The sequence below is a fragment of the Bombina bombina genome, chromosome 6, assembly GCF_027579735.1.
Source record: "Bombina bombina isolate aBomBom1 chromosome 6, aBomBom1.pri, whole genome shotgun sequence".
Lineage (NCBI taxonomy): Eukaryota > Metazoa > Chordata > Amphibia > Anura > Bombinatoridae > Bombina > Bombina bombina.
The window spans coordinates 942423791-942430196 of record NC_069504.1 but is presented as its reverse complement, the minus strand read 5'-3'; positions in this window follow the sequence as shown (position 1 = coordinate 942430196).

Here is a 6406-nt window from a genome sequence, read left to right as displayed (position 1 = left end):
ACCAGTAAAAATGTAAATGCACATAGATGAATGACATTGTTAAATAGAAGCATATTTGCAATATACATGTATTAACAAAAATGTTACAAGTAAACATTATCACTGTTTTAGTGTTAACGTTTTAATTTGCACGTTCATGTAAAGCATAGCTAGATAATCTTAGTGCATCACCGTTTTAAATACTGCAGCTGCTAAGAGCACAAGTGGGGCTTGTGAGCAATTAACAAATTCAGTTATTACTAGATGGTACAAGCATCATAGGCTCTCTAAGCAAGTGCTGTGTTTAAAATGCTGGTGCACAGTGCATACTCAAATACACTTTTGAAACAGCTATAACTTTTATTAGAAGCATTTTTGCTAATACATGTAAATAACAAAAAATGCTTCTATTCAAAACTCAAATGCATCCATGTGGATTCCAATTTATGCTGAATTATCCCTTTATTGTGTTTAAATCATTTTCTGTTGTTAATGTTAATTTACAATTAAGTATTTTTCTAATGAGCTTAGATTGTTTTACAACATTTCATCTGAACTTTTGATAGTGATGCAAATATTTTCACAACACTTGTTTTCAAACCTGTCCTCAGACCTCCCTAACAGGCCAGACTTTCAGGATATCTATACTGGAGCACAGGTGAAATAATCAGTTGATCATTATTAACATGGTTATTAACCTGTTCTCACCCAAGGTAATCCTGAAAACCTGGCCTGTTAGGGAGGCCTGAGGACAGGTTTGAAAACCAGTGTCATATCATAGAGCTATTTTGACAATGCTTTGAACATCCGGCACATAGTGTCAACTGTTTTACATTAATAATGACCATTTACTGGGTAGTAAGTTTTGTCATTGTTGGACTTGTCTGCTAATGAGAGAAATCTTTAAAGAGCATGTGGCCTGTCAAAGAAAAAGACATGATTTGTATGGGCTTAAATTGATGTAAAAATTGCATTTGTTTAGCTTAATGGTGAGAAACTCCTCAGCAGTGAAAGTGTTAAACTAAGATTCCATGTTGTAAGTTGGCCATTGGGAGGTAAACATATTGCATAGTGGTTACCAGACACAGCAGGCAATGGTCATGTTATTATGCATCACAGGAGTCACAGTAGATGACATCACAATGGCCCCATGCCTGTATAAGCAGATGCTGTAGAACATTAGTCCATTAGTTCCCTGCTGCAAGCATAAAAAGGACAGTGACCAAGCAGCTCTTAGCTACAGGCCCAACAAAGGCAGAAAATACATCTCCTGGGGGAAGAACATCTCATTCAAGGATTGAAGGTAAGTTTGTTTATTTATTATCCCAAATGTAGCTTTAAAGTTAGTTGAGAAATTCAAGTTTAATTGGCAAGAAGGCCATTTAGACTTTATGATTAGCGACATAAGAGGAAAAAACTAAATTCTCAAGCAACCTGTGATTTTACAAATACTTAACTTTTCCCATTTCATTTTATTTGATAATTCAATACTAATCAATATATTTTATTGTTTTCCTAAACTTTTTGTAATATTTTTCTTTGTTACCTAACATTTAAAACAGAATAAAAAACAGATGTTAACATGTTAAAGTACATTAAAGTTAATCTCATCACTAAATAAGATTGAATAAACCTTTAAAAATAATTTATAAATTTAAGTGAAAATGGTGAGGCAGATGCAAGGCCATGAGGTTCTGGGGGGAAATCCTTTATTTGTGCCCCCTCCCCAGCCATAGCTCCATACCTCCAACACATTGCAGGACCCTTTACTAGGAAATTGTTCTCAGTAATCACAAATAATAGAGGTATCATAAAATGTTCATGTTTAGATAAAGGACTAATCATTGGACTTTCAAGTACAGCTAATAAGTTATGCTAGAAAGTTTTTAAGAAAAAAAAGTCTTTATAATGAATGTAATGAGTGGAGGTTCATAAAACTGCTGACAAATAGGTAGAAGAAACTACAGTGAGTACTACCCTCATTTTTCGTGCCCTATCTTATTTTACTTAATATTCTGCTATGTTTTCAGGACTGCTTTTATTTTTAACAGTCTCATGCCTATTCCACAGGCATGCTCACATGCTCATACCTTACCCTTCTCCACATGCAGTTTATATAGGCCCCTCTCTCCTTTCCTCTCCTTACCTTAGTTCTCATGAACTACTTTCTATTTTAAAATCTATCGCCTAGATTACAAGTCTTGCGTTAGCCTTAAAAAGCAGCGTTGAGAGGTCCCAACGCTGCTTTTTAACGCCCGCTGGTATTACGAGTCTGGCAGGTACAGGTGTACCGCTCACTTTTTTTCCGCGACTCGAACATACCGCAAATCCACTTACGTCAATTGCGTATCCCATATTTTCAATGGGATTTTCCTAAAGCCGGTATTACGAGTCTTAGAAAAAGTGAGCGGTACAGCCTCTCCTGTCAAGACTCATACCGCATTTAAAAGTCAGTAGTTAAGAGTTTTATGGGCGTAACATAAAACTCTTAACTAAAGTGCTAAAAAGTACACTAACACCCATAAACTACATATTAACCCCTAAACCGAGCCCCCCCCCCCACATTGCAAACACTTAAATAAAAAATGTAACCCCTAATCTGCCGACCGGACATTGCCTCCACTATAATAAATATATTAACCCCTAAACCGCCACACTCCCGCCTCACAAACACTAGTAAATTTGATTAACCCCTAATCTGCCGTCCCTAACATCGCCAACACCTACCTACATTTATTAACCCCTAATCTGCCGCCCCCAACGTCGCCAACACTATATTAAATGTATTAACCCCTAAATCTAAGTCTAACCCTAATACCCTGCCGCCCACATCGTCGCCAACACTATATTAAATGTATTAACCACTAAATCTAAGTCTAACCCTAACACCCCTAACTTAAATATGGCTCATTCTACTAGGTCAGTTTCCACTTCCTGGGCTTTTAAGAATGAAGCTTCTGTTGATCAGATTTGCAAAGCAGCAACTTGGTCTTCTTTGCATACTTTTACTAAATTCTACTATTTTGATGTTTTCTCTTCTTCAGAAGCAGTTTTTGGTAGAAAAGTTCTTCAGGCAGCTGTTTCAGTTTGATTCTTCTGCTTATCATTTCAGTTTTTTTTTATTATAAAGATTAAAACTTTTGATTTGGGTTGTGGATTAATTTTTCAGCGGAATTGGCTGTCTTTATTTTTATCCCATCCTCTCTAGTGACTCTTGCATGGAGTTCCACATCTTGGGTATTTGCTATCCCATACGTCACTAGCTCATGAACTCTTGCCAATTACATGAAAGAAAACATAATTTATGTAAGAATTTACCTGATAAATTCATTTCTTTCATATTGGCAAGAATCCATGAGACTCACCCTTTTTATGGTGGTTATGATTTTTTTGTATAAAGCACAATTATTCCAATTCCTTGTTAATGCTTTTGCTCCTTTCTTATCACCCCACTTCTTGGCTATTCGTTAAACTGAATTGTGGGTGTGGTGGGGGTGTATTTATAGGCATTTTGCGGTTTGGGAAACTTTTCCCCTCCTGGTAGGATTGTATATCCCATACGTAACTAGCTCATGGACTCTTGCCAATATGAAAGAAATGAATTTATCAGGTAAATTCTTACATAAATTATTTTATTGCACATCACACACATAAACAATCTTTAGTCATCTTAATTGAATGCAATAATCCAGCTTTTTCAGATGAGTGGTCCTGTTAGCAGCGGGTTGTTATAACAATCACAAATACCCCCCAAATTAGTTTTATTTGGGGGCTATAGAGCTTTTTGAAAGACCTTTATTACCCTCTCACCATAATAATATCATAAAAGACCCCACGTTTGAAAGAGTGAGGTTTTACAATTCAAATAAGAGGTTTAAAGTCATCATAGCTTATGTAGGCCTAGATTTGGAGTTTGGCGTTAGCCGTGAAAACCAGCGTTAGAGGCTCCTAATGCTGGTTTTAGGCTACCTCCGGTATTTGGAGTCACTCAAAAAAGGGTCTAACGCTCACTTTTCAGCCGCGACTTTTCCATACCGCAGATCCCCTTACGTAAATTGCGTATCCTATCTTTTCAATGGGATCTTTCTAACTCCGGTATTTAGAGTCGTGTCTGAAGTGAGCGTTAGACATCTAACGACAAAACTCCAGCCGCAGGAAAAAAGTCAGTAGTTAAGAGCTTTCTGGGCTAACGCCGGTTTATAAAGCTCTTAACTACTGTGCTCTAAAGTACACTAACACCCATAAATTACCTATGTACCCCTAAACCGAGGTCCCCCCACATTGCCGCCACTCAATTAAATTTTTTTAACCCCTAATCTGCCGACCGCCACCTACGTTATCCTTATGTACCCCTAATCTGCTGCCCCTAACACCGCCGACCCCTATATTATATTTATTAACCCCTAATCTGCCCCCCTCAACGTCGCCTCCACCTGCCTACACTTATTAACCCCTAATCTGCCGAGCGGACCGCACCGCTACTATAATAAAGTTATTAACCCCTAATCCGCCTCACTAACCCTATAATAAATAGTATTAACCCCTAATCTGCCCTCCCTAACATCGCCGACACCTAACTTCAATTATTAACCCCTAATCTGCTGACCGGAGCTCACTGCTATTCTAATAAATGTATTAACCCCTAAAGCTAAGTCTAACCCTAACACTAACACCCCCCCAAGTTAAATATAATTTTAATCTAACGAAATTAATTAACTCTTATTAAATAAATTATTCCTATTTAAAGATAAATACTTACCTGTAAAATAAATCCTAATATAACTACAATATAAATTATAATTATATTATAGCTATTTTAGGATTAATATTTATTTTACAGGCAACTTTGTAATTATTTTAACCAGGTACAATAGCTATTAAATAGTTAAGAACTATTTAATAGCTACCTAGTTAAAATAATTACAAAGAAGAGGCGATCCGGACCGGCAACCATCTTGATCCAAGCGGCATCTTCTGATCGGAACAGCCAATAGAATGCGAGCTCAATCTGATTGGCTGATTGGATCAGCCAATCGGATTGAACTTGATTCTGATTGGCTGATTCCATCAGCCAATCAGAATATTCCTACCTTAATTCCGATTGGCTGATAGAATCCTATCAGCCAATCGGAATTCGAGGGACGCCATCTTGGATGACGTCCCTTAAAGGAACCGTCATTCTTCAGTTGGACTTCGCCGGAAGAAGATGGGTCCGCGGTGGAGGTCTTCAGGATGGAGCCGGTCGTCATCGGATGAAGATAGAAGATGCCGCTTGGATCAAGATGGTTGCCGGTCCGGATCGCCTCTTCTTCCCGGATAGGATGAAGACCCTCTTCTGGACTTCTTCAGTGGATGTCTAGCCCCCGCTTGGGTTGGATGAAGATATCGGAGCCAGGACGGATCGGTGATACCCGGTGAGGTGAAGACAAGGTAGGATGATCTTCAGGGGCTTAGTGTTAGGTTTATTTAAGGGGGGTTTGGGTTAGATTAGGGGTATGTGGGTGGTGGGTTGTAATGTTGGGGGGGGTATTGTATGTTTTTTTTTACAGGCAAAAGAGCTGAACTTCTTGGGGCATGCCCCGCAAAGGGCCCTGTTCAGGGCTGGTAAGGTAAAAGAGCTTTGAACTTTAGTAATTTAGAATAGGGTAGGGCATTTTTTATTTTGGGGGTCTTTGTTATTTTATTAGGGGGCTTAGAGTAGGTGTAATTAGTTTAAAATTGTTGTAATATTTTTCTTATGTTTGTAAATATTTTGTTATTTTTTGTAACTTAGTTCTTTTTGATTTTTTGTACTTTAGTTAGTTTATTTCATTGTAGTTATTTGTAGGAATTGTATTTAATTTATTTATTGATAGTGTAGTGTTAGGTTTAATTGTAGGTAATTGTAGGTATTTTATTTAATTAATTTAATGATAGTATAGTGTTAGGTTTAATTGTAACTTAGGTTAGGATTTATTTTACAGGTAATTTTGTAATTATTTTAACTATTTTAGCTATTAAATAGTTATTAACTATTTAATAGCTATTGTACCTGGTTAAAATAATTACAAAGTTGCCTGTCAAATAAATATTAATCCTAAAATAGCTATAATATAATTATAATTTATATTGTAGCTATATTAGGATTTATTTTACAGGTAAGTATTTAGCTTTAAATAGGAATAATTTATTTAATAAGAGATAATTAATTTCGTTAGATGTAAATTATATTTAACTTAGGGGGGTGTTAGTGTTAGGGTTAGACTTAGCTTTAGGGGTTAATAAATTTATTAGAATAGCGGTGAACTCCAGTCGGCAGATTAGGGGTTAATAATTGAAGTTAGGTGTCGGCGATGTTAGGGAGGGCAGATTAGGGGTTAATACTATTTATTATAGGGTTAGTGAGGCGGATTAGGGGTTAATAACTTTATTATAGTAGCGCTCAGGT